The sequence below is a fragment of the Glandiceps talaboti genome, chromosome 13 (assembly GCF_964340395.1).
Source record: "Glandiceps talaboti chromosome 13, keGlaTala1.1, whole genome shotgun sequence".
Classification (NCBI taxonomy): domain Eukaryota; kingdom Metazoa; phylum Hemichordata; class Enteropneusta; family Spengelidae; genus Glandiceps; species Glandiceps talaboti.
The window spans coordinates 740,001-758,645 of NC_135561.1; the positions used below are offsets into that span (position 1 = coordinate 740,001).

At 36.0% G+C, this 18,645-nt stretch overlaps 1 protein-coding gene and 1 pseudogene across 1 annotated transcript in view; one reads left to right on the forward strand and one right to left on the reverse strand.

Annotated features, from left to right (window-relative positions):
• The window catches only part of LOC144444613 (syndecan-4-like), a 79,558-nt gene extending 75,547 nt beyond the window's left edge, over window positions 1-4,011 (forward strand). Inside the window, exon 5 of the mRNA XM_078134098.1 lies at window positions 1-4,011. This exon is cut by the window's left edge and continues 1,210 nt beyond it. The gene's annotated coding sequence lies outside the window, so the exon portion shown is untranslated.
• An 814-nt stretch (window positions 4,012-4,825) lies between these two features.
• LOC144444863 (calcium-activated chloride channel regulator 4A-like) lies at window positions 4,826-18,624 on the reverse strand (annotated as a pseudogene).
• Between the last annotated feature and the right edge of the window lie 21 nt (window positions 18,625-18,645).

The following is an 18,645-nucleotide window of genomic DNA, read 5'->3' on the forward strand; positions in this document are numbered from 1 at the left end:
ACAGAACTCCAAACTGTTTTCAGTTAATATTGACAATAAGATATATCTTGTTGTTCAGCCGTATGTGGCTGCTAAACAACTGAGTGATAGCCCATAATGTGGCTGCTAAACAACTGAGTGATAGCCGATAGTGTGGCTGAAATGTCATATCTTATATAGACTACTGGTAATAGAGAATGAATCGGTGTCAAGTGATACAAGTAATTTTGTTGCACTTTCAGAAAGGAGAATAATTTGCAACTTGATTGGAGTCACTGAGTTTGACTCTGGTCATTCTGTATGAAATACAGGACCAAACCTAACAAATTCTGGTCTGCTGTCTCATCATTAATACTGGTTTTTTTCTCCAGAAAGATATAATTTGTGTTGTTACTACCTCCATACTATTAATCACAGGAAGATTTCTATTCAGGGTCTACAAATTATCTAGAAATTAGGCAGGAGATTATTTCGGTCAATTACTATACTCTTTTAAAAATACATCTCCTGCAGTGTAGAATGATTTTGTTGTTACTAAAAAAAAGAGCACTGTAATTTTTGAAAAATTAGCAAAAGGAAAGAAATCACCAGCTGTGATTAGGACTTCATTATACCCATAGTACACTTGGTAGTTTGAGTATTTACTGTCTAGGGATGTATACTATTAGATGAATCAAGGTCAAAGGTCACCTTCACAACACAGGGAGATCTCTACTAGTATTCCAAATAACCCAACTTGATTTATATTTGTCTAAATAATAAATCTAGAACAAATGTCTAGTAGACGATTCAGTTCTTGAGATTTAGTTACTTCCTACAAGTCAGTGTTCAGCCTTATAACATAAGAGCATACCACTGATTATTCAGAGTTCTAAGTAGTTTAATGATTGGCATTGTATCAGAACTAATACTTAGACATCCTTTTGTCACATCCAAATACATAGTCTCTTAGACTGCCACTTTTGTGAGTTCCATAGCACAACACAATAAGTCAATCATAAAAAAATAAAATAACATATCTACCAACATGTTGAATTTGTTTTGTAAATTAGGTTGGAGTTCAGAAACACATGAACTTATAAAGTAATATATTCCTCTCACACTTTGTTGTATGAGGGCGCCTTTATATTCCCCTCAGCACTTAGCTGTGTGAGGGCGCCATTATATTCCTCTCTATTCTTGGTAGTACGAATACACCCTTGCATTCAAAAATTCCCCATAAAACACTACAGAAACCTGCAAACCTCAAAGATGTCACATTGTAGTTCACATTTCAAAGTTTGGAAACAATATCTCTCTCCTTAATAGACTGTAGACTCTCAGACTTGGCAACAATTCATGTCAATCATTTAGTGGAAAGTTCAATATTGTATCAAATTGTAAGGTTTTTAGATAATCTGGTTTGGTTCAAATTATTCCGAATATCAGATTTCATGAATGTGATTTAAGAATTTCAAAAGAAAAGACGTTGAAAAAAAGTTTGCTCTGTTACTGAGCATTTTCATACACATGCAGTTGTCTGAAGAAAAATGATGAAGCCTATTTTTATATATACATCACAAGAAATTCTGTGAACGTATATTATTATTATTATTGTGTTAGTTAGCTAGGACCTGTTTGAGTTACAGAAAAATATTATATACCTAGTTTTTATTTTATTTACAGATGTGTTCTGAGTATAGTCAACTTGACTTACAGTTGTTTGAAATTGACAGATTTCGTAATATATATTTGTATGTATATTAGTCTGTATTATTCACTCCTTATAATCACTGTGTGAAATTTTGGTTGAATTGCAAAACATATAAAATAAGGAAAAAAAATCATTTGATGGTCTTGTATGATTGTAGTTACACTATTTACACAACAAACTTTTATGTTTATAATCAAAGTTAGTTTTTGACGGGTTTTGCCTCATACTCATTCACTACAGTATTTTTACCAATTTCTCTGTCAACAAAATTTGGTTTTAATTCTAGTGCAGTGGTTTAAACCAATACTTGCTTGCTCAGTACATCAGTGTATTGTCAGTACATCAGTGTTTCTGCAGTACACCTAGAAATCTTTTTAGTACCTGTACTTTTGTTATGTACACTGGTTATTCTGTGCACCTGGTTTTACTGAACAGTACATCTGTGTTATTACACTTGTGTATGTAAATGTCTCCCCATTTAGTAAAAGAGTAGATAGCCTTTGCTATTCTTTAATCCAAGTGACCAAGGTTTGGCAAGGTACCTCAAAATTTTTGTTGTTTTTGAAAGTTTGCAAAATGTCCTATATAAATATCCTAAACTATATGTATTTTCATGAGTATTTTATCACTGATTGTTGTTGATTTATTGGGTTCCTTTTTTCATTTGGACATATATCTGTTGAAAACTTTGACTCACTTTTGAGGCATCACTATGTGGATTTTTTTTAGCATTTTAGCGTGTGTGCATTTTTTGTTGTAAAACTACTAAGTAATTTAAATCCATGTATTAGGTTTTTTTATAATCAAGATAAAAGATATCTATGGTGAGAAGGGGCGTTTATTATTAGCTTATTTAACCAGTTTTTTTTTTGTTTTCTGTTTGTGTAATTTGCTATTTCCAGAAGTACCCACAATGCCTGTCACTTCCTCATATGACTTCCTCTTTGCTTCTTCCTGCCACACTCTACCAAGTAGCTTTGTAAAAGTCTGTTCTCTTTCCAAACTCAAAATTTGAATATTCAAAAGGCAGTGAAGTGATATTCAAGTGTTTCACACCATGCAGTGCTGTGATATCCAAGTGTTTCACACAGTGCAGTGCTGATATCCAAGTGTTTCACACCATGCAGTGCTATGATATCCAAGTGTTTCACACAGTGCAGTGCTGTGATATCCAAGTGTTTCACACCATGCAGTGCTGATATCCAAGTGTTTCACACAGTGCAGTGCTGTGATATCCAAGTGTTTCACACCATGCAGTGTTGTGACATCCTAGCATCTCCTAGGTTACAGCATCAAACACTAGTGACTACATGAGACTCAGTCATTGTGGGTTCTTACATTACACTTATTTCACCTGTATGCAGTCAAATCAACTTGATTTTATTCAGCTTCAGGAAAGTGATATTAGATCTGTCATAATAATAACAAATTATTGGTGAAACAAGTACACTTAAAACACTAATGCCCCAGTTATATAAAAGTACTACATGAAACTGAATTGAAATCAACCTTAGCATTGTTCAAGAAAGGATTTCAAAAGAAAGTCAACATTTTGAATTTCTTCAAAAGAATCATCAGGGTGTGTCTCACATATAAAAGGAAATTTTTGATACAACATTAATAATAATAATAATAATAATAATAATAACATTTTTGAAATCCATCCATGAGAATCAAAAATAAAAAAAATACTAATTAACGTAATGTTGTACATCAACAGAAATAATGGTGACCACCCAATCACAGGGCTGTGGTGTATCACCCAATCACAGGGCTGTGGTCTATCACCCAATAACAGGGTTGTGGTTTGTCTAACTTGACAAAGTAGGGAATTATAGTCTTTAGACCAACATACTTATGCTCCCCACCCCTTGTGGTCGACACCATACTACCAATAATGCCTTAGTGGCTAGTACACCTGATGATGTCATGCCTATAAATAGTAAGCAGTGTTTTCACATCACCATATTTGGTTGTGAACACCTTACCTTTATGCCCATATTTGGTGGTCCTGTGTAAAATGTTGCTCACCTGACCATATTTGGTAAAAGATGTTGACAATAATTTTTCATAAAAAATGAACATCTCTGCAATCTAAACAGTTTCTATACATGATGTATAAAGTGATTATTTTGACCAAGGGATGTTTCAAATTACAAAAGTTTGATGAAGCTAGCATGAATGCAAGTTGATTTATTGACTTTGAGTATTATTATCAAGTCTAATACTTGTTTAAAGCAAACATTTTATATACTGGCAATGTGTAACTGCTCTGTAACTGTTCTCTTTACTGTAATAACACTGCAATAAAAGCCAACCATTTATACACACATTTTGTTCATGTCATATATCTTCCAACCACATTTCTTCCCTTTTGTTAAACAGTTACCAAGAGTCCAGCCACATGTTTTGTGATTACACACAATATACTAGTACTTAGTAACAGAATCCCTATACCCCCAATTGGCAGAGTTGGAATATCTCACACCAGTTAGGGGAATTCTTGTCTCTCATCCACAGATGTTTATGGGATAAAAATTCCAACAAGTGTGAGATATTCCATCTTAGACAATTGGTGCATCAGATCTCTCATGTCCTCTATATTTTACAATAACAAAATTATCTCACCAATAGGGTCGATTTGAACCCCACCCCCACCCCCCTACGGCTTGCTAGGATGCGAGAAATACACGTCCACAAGCTTATCACTGCTGTTTAGTGTAGACAGAAAAAAACACATTTTTAAATATGATTTGTATGAGTGATTTTATATATTTGTTTCAAATGTGTGATGTAAATCTTTGCCCATGTAGTGTACAAGTACTTGAAGTACCATGATTGTACAAGTACTATCAACAAAAGAAACTTAAACTCTACCTGTGGTGGCGTCCTCCACCTAACAGCTAGCGTGAAATTTGAGTGACGTTTGTACCAACACTAAATGTGATATGGTACGTTTTTTTCATCAAATATGTTTGATTTGAAGTGGGGATGAGGGTTAGTCAATGTGACAATACTACATGAACAATACAACCAAGGAGGTATATACAGTGTATGTTATGTTATAAAAGAAAAGATCCTTAAACATACAAAAGTAAGCGATAATTCAAGGAAAACTAACTATAAAAAAGTTTGAATTTTGCTCGTCTGAGATTAGTTGTCTGAATAATAAGCGGGGTTTTGATGAACTGCCGTGGGTCGTGCCTGGCTTTCATGATAATCAGCGGTTCTCCCTTGATTTTCTTTAGTATGGTCTGATGTCGTTGAATCCTTCGATCGAAAGTAGTAGATGACAAAACCAACTATTACAACAATTATCGCGATGCCAAGTATTACTCCCAGACAAATCAGGAATATTTCCCAACCTGCTAGACCACTACTTGGGATAGGAACGATCGTATTCTGGGCGATGTTAGATATAGCGCCCTCATTGTCAGCAGCATCTACAGCTCGGATAGCAAAGTAGTACGTCATCCCCGTCCCTTTTGTTGGAAGGTATACAATGAATGTTTCGAGCGAACCAGCAGGTAGCGGTGTAGAGAGGTTTCCACATATAAGGTCAGCATTTGTGACGATCAACCGCATTTTCAAAAATCGTCCAGGATTTCGTCAAAAGAATTGGAATATCGTAAGTCGTAAAGGTCAGCTATTTTTATGAGAGAGAGAGAGAGAGAGAGGAGAGAGAGAGAGAGAGAGAGAGAGAGAGAGAGAGAGAGAGAGAGAGAGAGAGAGAGAGAGAGAGAGAGAGAGAGAGAGAGAGGAGAGAGAGAGAGAGAGATTAATAAATCAGAATGAAAATAACGTTGGTGAAAAGATTTGGCCTTTAACGTTTCCCAAAACTAATCAGGTCTATTGAAATACTGAACCTGGATCATTTTGAACTAATTTATAGGATTCATTATATCTTTCTGTAGATTCTGAATAAATAAATAAATGAATGAATGAATGGATAGATAGATAAATGAATGAATGAATGAATGAATGAATGAATGAATGAATGAATGAATGAATGAATGAATGAATGAATGAATGAATGAACGAACGATCGAACGAATGAAGGAAGGAAGGAGCATGAATGATCGGATGAACGTGTTGGAACGTAATGGGTCACAAGGATACGTGTATACACTAATTAGAACAGTAATAGATTTCTAACATCCACAAATTAGGATGATAATGGGCAAATGAACTCCGTTGAACTTAATGACATCATCTCGTTGTACAACTTACCTGTCCCTTGATCTAGGTCATCACCAACTGCAGTCCACGATAAAGTGATTGTTTGTTTGTCGTAATCAGATTCTGTACTCTCCAAATCAGCTATTCTTGCTGGTGGAATGACATCTGTACCTTCAGGAGGAATTTCCACATTTTCATCGACCTGGAACGAGCCGCCTGACGACACTCGATGAAAATCGCCAAACGGAACTGGCTCTCCTTTTTCGGGGATGATTTCTTTAAGAAAAGATCGATAAGTTTTCTTGTGGCTTGACGACTAGAAATTATGGACATACAAAATACAAATACTAGACTTCTTTCTGGCAGTAGCTATACGAGAGAAGATAACTTTTTTTTGGGGGGGGGGTCTCAACAAGGCAAACGTGTAGGCAGAAGTGGTGGGTTTTCTGTTATATTAGTTTTTACAAGAATTGTCAGCAACACAATCATATCATGATAACGGAACTCTTGAAACTTGTGAAATTACCCGGTAAACTATTATTTTGTATGACATGTACAGCGACAGTCGTTACGTTTGTGAAGAAGTGACTCGCCATGCTGTCTGTCAACAAGTGCATACTGGGAATCTTTATTTCTCCAAGCTAACATTGAGGGTGACATTACATATGTGATACAACATACACATAATTTCAATGTAAATACATCCCAACGTTTAGTATAAGGATAGAACTTGCATGTAGTAACCATCGCTTGTGTATGTGAACTTTGCCTTCTGCGACTGTGTGTTTGACGACGGTAGCACTTACCATAATCGGTAGGGAGAGCACCGCTACGTCCAGCAGTAGCAACTATACCAGCTGTACCATCTTCATCATTTGCTGTCACTTGTATTCCATATCGACAGGCAGTATCACATTCCATGTCAATGAAAGTTAAGAAATAAGCCGAGTATACACCGTCATCTTTAGTGACGTCAGCACCTACAGATGTATAAGAGACGGGTAACCTTTGATTATGTACCGTTTTTGCAGGCCTGTGAAGCAATTAATGCTTACAACACTGGTTGAACGCGTTCGATCAAAACAATATTGGATTTATACCCTGGTTTTTCACCCGTTCTGTAGTTTTGAAATATGAGTTTAAAGGTTCAAAGTCGATGCCATTATTTTTTCTGACTTTTCATAAAATAGCTATGGCCTGTGATCAACTTGTGTTGTTATATTGTCCGCCACAATTTCCTCCATTCAGTCGGTAATTTATCGTTTTTAGATAGACTCGACGTCTCAAGGCCACTGTACCTGTCTTGGCTGAAAAAGAAAATATTTGGAATGTGAATAATATTCAATAATTGTATACGATATGCAATAACTATATTGAGATAATATTCAATGTAGAGACTCATAAAGGACCTTACCCACTCCATTGTCTAACAGCGGCTGCTCTACCACAGAATAATCTGGCAGTTCTATCAAGGCAGTGACTGTTGCCATGGTAACTGGATTATAACCTTGGCTAAGGTCAGCATAGATTACAACTGATGGAGGTGATTCCGTGATGATGTCACTGGAAGTTGTAGATGATAATGTCAAAGGTTGTGAAGTTAAACTGGCTGATTTAGACTCGATCTTTATTTCTACCGTTTGTTTTACTGAGTCGGGATTACTAATGGTGTAGTTCCATATTCCTGCCTTGAAATAATAATAACAGTGAATATTATGAGAGAGAGAGAGAGAGAGAGAGAGAGAGAGAGAGAGAGAGAGAGAGAGAGAGAGAGAGAGAGAGAGAGAGAGAGAGAGAGAGAGAGAGAGAGAGAGAGAGAGAGAGAGAGAGAGAGAGAGAGAGAGAGAGAGAGGAGGGAGGGAGGGAGAGAGAGTGAGTGAGAGAGTTAGTGAGAGAGAGAATTTTACACGTTTGCAACTAGAGAAAGTATTATGATTAAGAAATGTTTACAGACTGGGTGATTTAGGTTGATAGTTATGTTTTGAATAACAGAACACGTTTGATTCAAATATGTTGAACATCGAATCTTACCTGGGCAATTCCTGGAACAGTTACCGCTATGATGTTTTTACTGTGGTCTATTTTGTATTCGTCGGAGTTCTCGTCAAATATCGTACTATCTGGTGCCCGGATGACAACATCAACTGGTACATTTCGATAAAGGTCCCAAAATACAAAGAATACGGTATGTTGACCAATAGAGGTATCTATGACCACTTCGTCTTGATAAAAGTCGTCCACTTCAATATTTACCTTGTAGCTGGCAAGCTGAAATAGTGGCATATAATATAACCAGTGAGTGTTATAATGATATTTCAGCATTGCCGTTTTTGTGCCATACATTAAGATGCTTGAATATGAACATAAAGTATACCATAATGTCTTGGTTTGGCCAGTTATATAGATGATCACTCGTGTTTACTGGTTCTTTTTTGATACAACAACGCAGAAACCAATTATTTAAGAAACTATATTATTTAATGAAGACAGTTTTTGCGACATTTTGTAAAAAATGAAAGTAGTAGTATACTTTATACATGAAATTAGTGAATTATCTACTGAATTCACATTGACACAATTTGATGTTTAATACCTGTATTGGAGTATCCGGTCTGTAGCCAACACGACTTGTGATGCTGTCAGTAAACCCATCATGCATTGCAGTTGATACGTCACTTTCTGAATACCAGTAAGCATAGCCACCAGTTTGATCTGATAAATCAGCTAAACCTTGATCTGCTTCATCACTTTGAGCCATGGTATCCACGATAACTTCTTTCTCTATCAAATCATCTATTACATCTTCAATGTATGGACTTGCGTTTTCCTCACCGTCGCCAACAAGGAATAGGATGCCACCTGCAGCAGTATGTCCTCCTTTTTCGAGTACCTGTAGTGTTGATAAACCACTAGATTTGACAAAGTCATCTAGCTGTAGTGTTGGTAAACTACTAGATTTGATAAAGTCATCTAGCTGTAGTGTTGATAAACCACCAGTTTTGACAAAGTCATCTAGCTGTAGTGTTGGTAAACCACTAGATTTGACAAAGTCATCTAGCTGTAGTGTTGGTAAACCACCAGTTTTGACAAAGTCATCTAGCTGTAGTGTTGGTAAACCACTAGATTTGACAAAGTCATCTAGCTGTAGTGTTGGTAAACCACTAGATTTGACAAAGTCATCTAGCTGTAGTGTTGATAAACCACTAGTTTTGACAAAGTCATCTAGCTGTAGTGTTGGTAAACCACTAGATTTGACAAAGTCATCTAGCTGTAGTGTTGGTAAACCACTAGATTTGACAAAGTCATCTAGCTGTAGTGTTGGTAAACCACCAGTTTTGACAAAGTCATCTAGCTGAGCTCATCTAGCTGAGTTCAAGTAGCTGTAATAATTTTCAGAATAAATGTCACCCTTTTACAACATTTGTTTAGATATTTTTGGAATCTTTCGTTTTTTAAATATTTTTTGTTGTGTCGAGGTTTGCGACAACTACAATGCCAACTTTATTTTGAGTCTATAAAAAACCTTATGGAACTTCAAGTTCAAGTACAGTTAGTTTCACGGATTTTCTGCCGGAAAATGGTGCATTTCTGAACTCCTCTTACAGTTTAGTCAGTGTTAGCGTTTTGACACTAGCTCTCTTTCATTCCACGAGTGATACAAAGAAAGAACTTTCGTTGTAATGTATTAGTATTGGCAACTCCAAGGAGAACAAAGGCGAGACTGGTTTTATTGATATGTTTAGGGGACACAGAAAAGTCATTTCACTAACCCTGCTTCGTGCAACCTCTTTGAAATAAAGGTAAAAAATAAACAAATCAGCTGCAGAACTACCAATGTCATGGCTTATTTATCCTAAACAATTCCCAAGCTATTATTGAAAGGCAACTTCATCACCCCAAATCATGTGCAAGTGATAAGTTTAGCAAAGGCAGAATTAAGTCTCATTGGACTTATCCTTTAAGGGAATGTACACAACAGCGAATTATTTCAGTCACGTGTTTTTTTATGACCACGTGATATTGAGAACTGACCACATTACAAGAGAAGGCCTTTATACATACCTCGACACCTTCATTCAGTCCACATCCAATACAAGTACCACCAGAAGCTGACGTGGGTAATTTACCAATTAACTGAGTCCTTGTTTCTACACTATCAATGAGTACCAAATCCGAGAGTGTAGTGGCTCTGCTAGAGAACTCTACTATACCAACCCACGTGTTGTTAGGGACAGTGTAACCGATGTATACCGTTGATGCTTGAATTAATAGTTCCAATCGGTTGTGCTGTATAAACAACAAGTTGATTAGCAAATATGAAAAAAAACACAAGAAAGAAAGACTAAAACTGATGAATTGGTCATTACTATACTGGTTATATTCATTGTCATATTTCCATATTCTGAATAATATGAAAGGTGCCTCAAAATCTAACGTGCGTCAAGCTATAAAGTTGTGAAAATTTCTTTGTTTCTATTCAAGCACCACCCTGTGTTTAAATGTCACGGGTAGATTGTTGCAGACTGGTAGAATAATTTATGACTGTGATTTCAAGTTATGATGAAAAAGTGTGTAGCTACGTACCCTCCCCTCCCCTCGCCCTCCACTCCCTTGGTGAACTGGTGTCTGTAGGCCACGCTCTCATCACTGTATAACTCTACCTACCACCCCTCTGTCTGTCTGTCTGTCTGTCTGTCTGTCTGTCTGTCTGTCTGTCTGTCTGTCTCGTTATTAACATGTCTAAATATACTTTTAATAATTGTCTACCTACGTCATTCATACTACCGGACACGTCAAGGACAAGAACAATTCTCAGATCGACTTCTTGTACGACCCTAAACGATGGTGTGGTGTCCAACTCCTCGCTTGGTGGATTAGCGCCCTCTACGAAGTCATCGTGTTTTAGCATTACATCCCATGCACTTTGATAGCAACACTGTTTGTTTTGCTTGTTTCTCGCCAAACGATTGTGTCTGGCTTTGGGATCACCGTCACTGCTGCTGTGACAGAATGTTGTAACCTGTCAATGAAATACATGGGATATAAAAAGGGGCCCTTACGTCAGGAGACAATTTATGACAGTTGTAAATGACTCGGTATTCAAATCATTAGCTGTGATTGCTAAGGGAAAGTTTATTTATTCTGTATTTCTTATGACCCGATCGAGCCCATATAACTTCAATCTGGTGATATAATACAAATAATGGACGCCCTCTAAGACAGAATTAGAAAAAACATGACAACGTCATTGATTGTAAGATGACGACCCTGCAAACACATATCTGAGTGAAAATTGTCATTTATTACTCAATATGCATCATGACCCAGTGTTGGTACATTTGTTTTAAGGTAGGATACACCCCAGGGACCAATTTACCTGCAAACACAGTTCTTAAAATCTCGCCAAACTTGGACATATGAAAGCCAAGTTTTTTTTAGTCCTCTTGAAAGAAAGAAAGAAATTTTGGAATTCACAGTCATGTTGTCAGGAAAATAAACAATCAACGGCCATATTGGATTCTACAGTGGATTCTACGGCCATATTGGATTCTACAGTGGATTCTACGGCCATATTGGATTCGTACACGTGACCCTAATTGTATGGGTTTGAGGTTTCCTGGAGAAAGTGAGTAGTGTATGGGGTGGTGAACAGTTTTGTGACCTTGAAAATGGCTTGAACATGACTTTTAAAAGTCAGACACACAAAACAGTCGTAGCTACCACATATTGTATACCAAAGTGACAGCAAACGTTTGTATTGCTGAGGCACATACTATGTCAACTAACCAAGGATATCAATTCCCGTCTGCAAATTATGCCTACATGAATTAGAAACATTAGAAAGATTCCTATACACAAGTACAATTCTGTTTATGCATCACGTGATCACAAACTAGTCTTTGTAGGCCAACCAAATCTGAAGGGGAACAGAAATAAAGGTATTTTCATAAACTTTGTGTTCCTGAGTCATTTCATGATTTCACATTACATAATTTTCAGTGGTTGCAATATTCAGTGGGTTGCCAAGACACACCAAATTAAAACTCTTTTCACCTCGTATTGTTCTTTCAGGGGAACACCATTGCATCATGGGTCTTAGCAGACGTGATTGTCCATTAGATGACTGAGAGAACAATCCGGTGAAAAGAAGTTTCAGTTTGCGGTTTTCTTGGCATCCCAGCGGTGTGAAATCATGTAATGACTCTCCAGAACCCATTTTATTAAAATAGCCTTGTTTGCTGGAGTGGCTTTCCCCTTTAAAACTGAAAACGTGACTGAGAACGTAAATTGACTAAACTTACCGATGGCAAGTAATTTGCATACATATACGACCCGGTTGCATCACTACTACTTGATGGGAAAAATCTACAACCTGCGCTTGGCATAACTCCTGACTCTGGGTTTGTGTTACATTTCTTGTATCCGTCATTTACATCAAGTGACTCCCCCGTGACTACTTCGGAGCATCTGGTTGGCTGCACATGACCATTTTCATCGTAGTAGAAATGGTCGTGGTCTTCAACTGGGTAGTCATCAAACACACCCCATCTCAGATGACCCCACTCGTGAACGACCACTTTTCCTGTACATTAAAATAAATTCAATTTGTAAAGCAATGTGAAATAACGTATGTCAATTCTGTAGTAAATCAATAAATTGCACACAAAAAACCTAAATACCACCACCTACGTACTAAGTGCATCAACATACCAGAGTCTCCCCAGTAGTACGTGCTGAATGCTTCGTCTTTGACCCAACGTTCAGTGAAGTGAATAAACTCCCCTGGTTCTCCACAACCACGTGTTTGACGAGTGTATGGAATGTCTCCATATTCTTGGTTAGGTTGATCGACAATGACGTTTGCAATGTCAAATCGTTCCGTTGTGGCTACAGCTTCTGTCAAGTCATCACTCCAAGTCCTCGGTATGAGAATGGTGACGTCACGATAAAACGCTCGATGTAAAGTGGCTCCATGGAGATGAGAAGAAGCGTCTGTGAAAATGCTCTAGAAGGGATATTCAATAAGGATGTAGTGTTCATTAACTATACACATAAATTAACATGTATTATATATATATATATATATATATATATATATATATATATATATATATATATATATATATATATATATATATATTAGAACATCACTGACTGTACCATTAGTCGTCCGATGATTGCGTAAGCATCAAAACAAAATACTGTACTATTATTAGTTGATACTGTACTATTAGTAGTAGTTATATATAAATATATATATATATATATATATATATATATATATATATATATATATATATATATATATATATATATATATATATATATATATATATATATATATATATATATATATATACTTAAGTGTATGATATTACATTATGGATTTACACTACGGACCGTTTCACCAGAAGGATCGTCAGGTGTAATATTGTAGTCGTTGACTTTACATGCTTTATGTACATCCTTCTGGTGAGTCGGTCTGTAGTGTAAATCCATAATGTAATATCATACTCGTCTTCTTTCATTTTATGTATGATATGCTCTCCAAGGTGATTGAACACTCTACTTGGCGAAAGAAGAATGAAACTATGTATATATATATATATATATATATATATATATATATATATATATATATATATATATATATATATATATATATATATATAATTATAACTCGGTGTGCTAAGACAGTGCTCTATACCACAGTGGCAGAGCGTAATAGTTTTACTATATATAATTATATATATATATATATATATATATATATATATATATATATATATATATATATATATATATATATATATATATATATATATATATATATATATTATTGACCACTCCATTTCCTGGAGACCACTTTCATCCAATCCAACCTACAATAGCTCAAGCAAGAAGTGCAATTTATGCCTCAAAGAAAAGTTCTTTATTATCTGCCGACCCGAACTATCTACATTAAACAAACGAAATGAACTTGTATCCTCTTGTCGTCATAGAAATAAAACATTGTTGTGTAACACCTGACCCCATCGCACACCGCCATTATTAACACCTTTTGTACAAACAAAAGCACCACTCAACACCCTAAGTAAAACCCGCCTTACACCACACGATTTATACGGGGTATATTCAGTACATCAGCATCTCCCGGCCTGACGAGTGATTTACTCACGAAACAGGCTTGTAGAGACGAAAAATACTACTTGATTTTCTTCTACCCTCAACATATACTCCGCTCTGCGTGCAGACGTATCGAGCACTGTGCTACGGATAAATCTTACCACTGACTTCCTATATTATATATATATATATATATATATATATATATATATATATATATATATATATATATATATATATATATATATATAATATAATATAGGAAGTGTGTATATGTATATATATGTATATATATATATATATATATATATATATATATATATATGTATATATACATACTTATACATATACACACATCGTATTCATAATATGTATAGACGATTTTCGGTTCCAAGATGCATTGCGTGAGATGACGTCACTTGTTTTGTCTTTAATACACATTTTGCAACATTTTCATCATGAAATGATGGAATGACATCATTAATTGTGAGTGATTTTATAGAATAAAGACTAAACGCTATCAGTGACAGAAGGATTTTACTGGTAAATTTAACCCACAGGCGCTCGTCAAGTTGCTAGATCATAGAGCACTACGACAGTGAGGCCATCAGGCCGAATAGCGGACAACTCGTTGCTCGGCCAGCTGACGGATCGCATGCACCCCCCCCCCCCATTTGCGTACAGAATACATGGCGTTGTATAGGGAGATACATATGTGAACTTGGACCATAATTGTCCCACGCAGAAATACAGAATCATTTATTGTCACCCTTACAATAAAAACACATTGGTTTCTTGTGATTTATTTGTATACCTAGATTTTATAGTATATACAGTGACGTATTAACTACATGTATCTACATCTCACGCTAATATTTTTGAACAATGAGTTGTAATATTAAAGGTAAGGTGAATTGATATACATTTCGAGTAGTACAATATTGAAGCAATATTCATTGCTAATTCGTCTTAATTAAGCGCTCTAACATTCAAAGAAAATGAATCTAAAAAATTATAATGACACAACATCACGTGTATTAAATTATAATCATTTGATTTTGATGTCGTACGTGTACAATCAATCGTAATTGATTTGTCTTCAGACTGTTAACATTCGCCACATTCTTCGTTCAAACTCAAAGTCCATTACCATGACAACAGATTAAGAATTGTTTTTGTAATGTTTTTGATGACGAAATGGCGTTGGTAGGTGTAACTTCGTTAAATCCGCACTGGCGAGTGATGTAGTGACTGTCATAAGGTGTTACTTAGACTGTCGACAGTCGCTCGCGCCTTTTTTTCCTACGTTTTATCTAAACTCCGATCCGGCGCAACACTAGTATAATCGCAAACTGATATTGAGGGCCGAAGGCCCGAATGGTCGAGGGCCGAAGGCCCTCGATATCAGTTTCCGATTAGACTAGTGTTGCGCCGGATCGGAGTTTAGATAAAACGGAGGAAAAAAAGGCGCGAGCGACTGTCGACAGTCTAGGTGTTACTGAAAAGTTTATTGAACCTTAGTACTACCGTAGGCAAAACAGAATATTGCACCAGTACCACTCCGGTATGACTTTGCAAGCCCCTCGCCCACGCTCCCGTATGACTCATTTGTACACTGCAAAACGTTGTGTAAAGTACTGGGCTAAGTTGCTAAAATATGTCAAAGACTAGATATTCTCGTAAATGCTGAAATTTCTGGTGTTAGGTCTAGACCAACCTTGGTCCGAAATTGTAGACAATTTACTCTCATTGCTTGTTTGTCAATTTCACTTTTCGTTTGTGACGGTACGTCAGTTTTGTAGCTTTTCTGAGTTTTAGTTTACCTACTTTTATTGAATGATTGTCAATGCAGTATTGCTTGGGGGCTTAGTGGAATGAAGTGTTTCATTTACTTTAGTATTGTAACACTTATTTGAGCTACCCTGAATAAATATATTTCAGTATTTTTACTAAAACCTTCGTTGAAAATTTCAAAGAGTATTTATTTACAACTTGGAGAGTGAGGTGTGTTCCATGGATAAGCTATCCACATCATATATTGCAACTTCAAGGTTTCCGTTGAAACAGAAAAAGAACTTGTTTACACCTGTCCATTTAGAAATATAAATACTGTCACGTTTTCGTTGCTCTTTACATTATCTACGCATAGAAAGTGAGAAAGTACAACACTGAGAGAAACCAACGTTTATATTTACTTCCGAGGTGGAAGTTGAATATCATTTTCTACTTGTTTGCTCTATTTTTGACCACTTCAGACTAAGTATCATCGTTCCGTGATTTTATTTGGATCTCAACTATACATTTGTATTTCAGCCATGTTCCTTAAGCTTCATGTACGAATTGGATTTCAGTACACAAATGGGATTTCTAAATTAGAAGTGTCCACGATGAACGTGGTCGACCCTTGCTTGGAGGAGGGGGCGATTCACGGTAAGTAGTACGTAGTCCACACCCGGGATATTACTAATCATAATCAAATAAATCGAAAAATAACTTCAGAATGTATGTGGAATAAACCAAACAACCGGCATTATTCATTTTATTTTGTTCGTGTTATCGAGACTCTGAAGAAAATCTCCAATGTTAGGTTGAAACATTGGTAATAAAGTTGTGACGTAGACTTAAGGACTCTTTACGGTTTAACGTGTTTATCCCAATTTATCAAGTCCATGTCTCCTAACTGGTTCGTTATTGTAGTTGGACTGACTGCAGTTCTTATGCACGACGAGCTCATATTAATGCGTTTACTCTCAGACTGGTAAGTTTAAAAAAAACCTCACCCCATCAAGATAAACTCGTTATATGTTACTCTTCAACATCTAAGCAAGGATTGTATGACATTGTTAATAGGGATTTATACATTTAGACCATTACTGTTGAACATTGTACAATAAACAAACCGCCCTTTGTTGTCTCTATAGCAACGAATGTATCAAGGTATGGCAATTGAACTTGTGACAAATTAGCGGGATTTACTGTTGATATCCAATTGTTCGTTCAACTCAACAACTGACAAGAAGACTATCTTAATTATCTCTATCTTATCATATTGTCCTTTAAGGTTACATGGACACAAATAGTAACACAGACAATGACGAGTTGTTGTCAATAAAATATACGCTTGTTAAATTAATTAATTGGCGTCATAACTACACCTGCGTTTGATTGTCAGAAATTGTTCGCTTCGTACATTTTTACATTTACACAAATTAGGATGAAAATATATTAATGCATGTATGCCTCCTATATACCTATTATAAAGTTAGTCATTTGCCTGGATTTTTTTTGTCGGGACATATTTTCAAATTTGTGGTGTGCATGCAATTCTGATACAATTTCGTTTAAACCCATAAAACTGCGAAAAAAAGTTGAAAAAACGATTTGAGTCTGCGACTAGTTTGAACTTCACTAGGTTTTTTGAAGAGAATATAAATTTATAGACAGATTTCTTTCACAAATACATGAATTAAATTCTTCTGATGTAATGATACTAAATATAGATCATATGCGGTTTGAACTCTCGACTGCTGCACTATCACCTAATCGGAAATATGTATAACAACGGACAGACAGACAGACAGACAGACAGGCAGACAGACAGACAGGCCGACAGACAGACAGACAGACAGACAGACAAACAAACAAACAGAAGGACGGAAAGAGAAAAGAATAGATAAACAGACAGACACACAAACAGGTATAGAGATAGACAGCCTGACTGACAAAAATATAAACCGTAGACAGCCTAGCCAGCCAGCCATGCAGGCAGGCAGACAGACAGACAGACAGACAGACAGACAGACAGACAGACAGACTCACTTGCCGACAGACAGAAATATAGATAGATAGACATTAAAACGAAGAAAAGAAATTACAGAAAGCGCGAACATAGGCATGAAATAAAAGAAAGACACTCGTTTTATTTGTAATTTTGGAAACAGTGGTATATCTTATCATGTTGTCAAGTATACCCTTGTTGTCATCATGGCGTGTCCAAATAAGCTGGCAAATTCAACTTCAAAACAACATATTGTGTTGAAGTGACGAAATAACAAAGAAGTTGTTGTTAGAATGACTGAAGTTCAAGGTCAAGAGTATTTGAACTGATTTACTATTTATAGTAGTAGTCTGAGATGTTGATCAAATTAAACATTCACAACACATCGACTTTGTTCATATATTTCAATCGAATTTGTTGTAAAGGTAAAAATTATGACGATGTTAGCCTTTGCTCTGTCTGGTTATACATAAGTTTACCTACCATTTACTGTTCCACAGTTACAAGGACAACATATGTCTACAATAAGCATTCGATACTGGAATCTTGAAAAATACTTGCAGATAAAAATGATAAACATCACACATTGTCAGGACACATTGTCATGACAAATTGTCACACAAATTTCATAAAATATTCAGGTATTCGTTTACTTGCTGAACACAAAACAAGTTTTAAAGAGGTGATAACTCACCTTAATTCGATCAACGAGAAGTGGATCTTCAGCTATACTTTCATGTATAGCTACCAATACCGTCTCATATCCATTATCAATCAGATGAATCGGATTGCGATTGCCTTCTACTTCGGATACGAAGATAAGCGTTGTCAATAGTGCAAGTATCTTGGTTGAATTGATGAACCCCATTCCGAAGAAACGCTGACCATC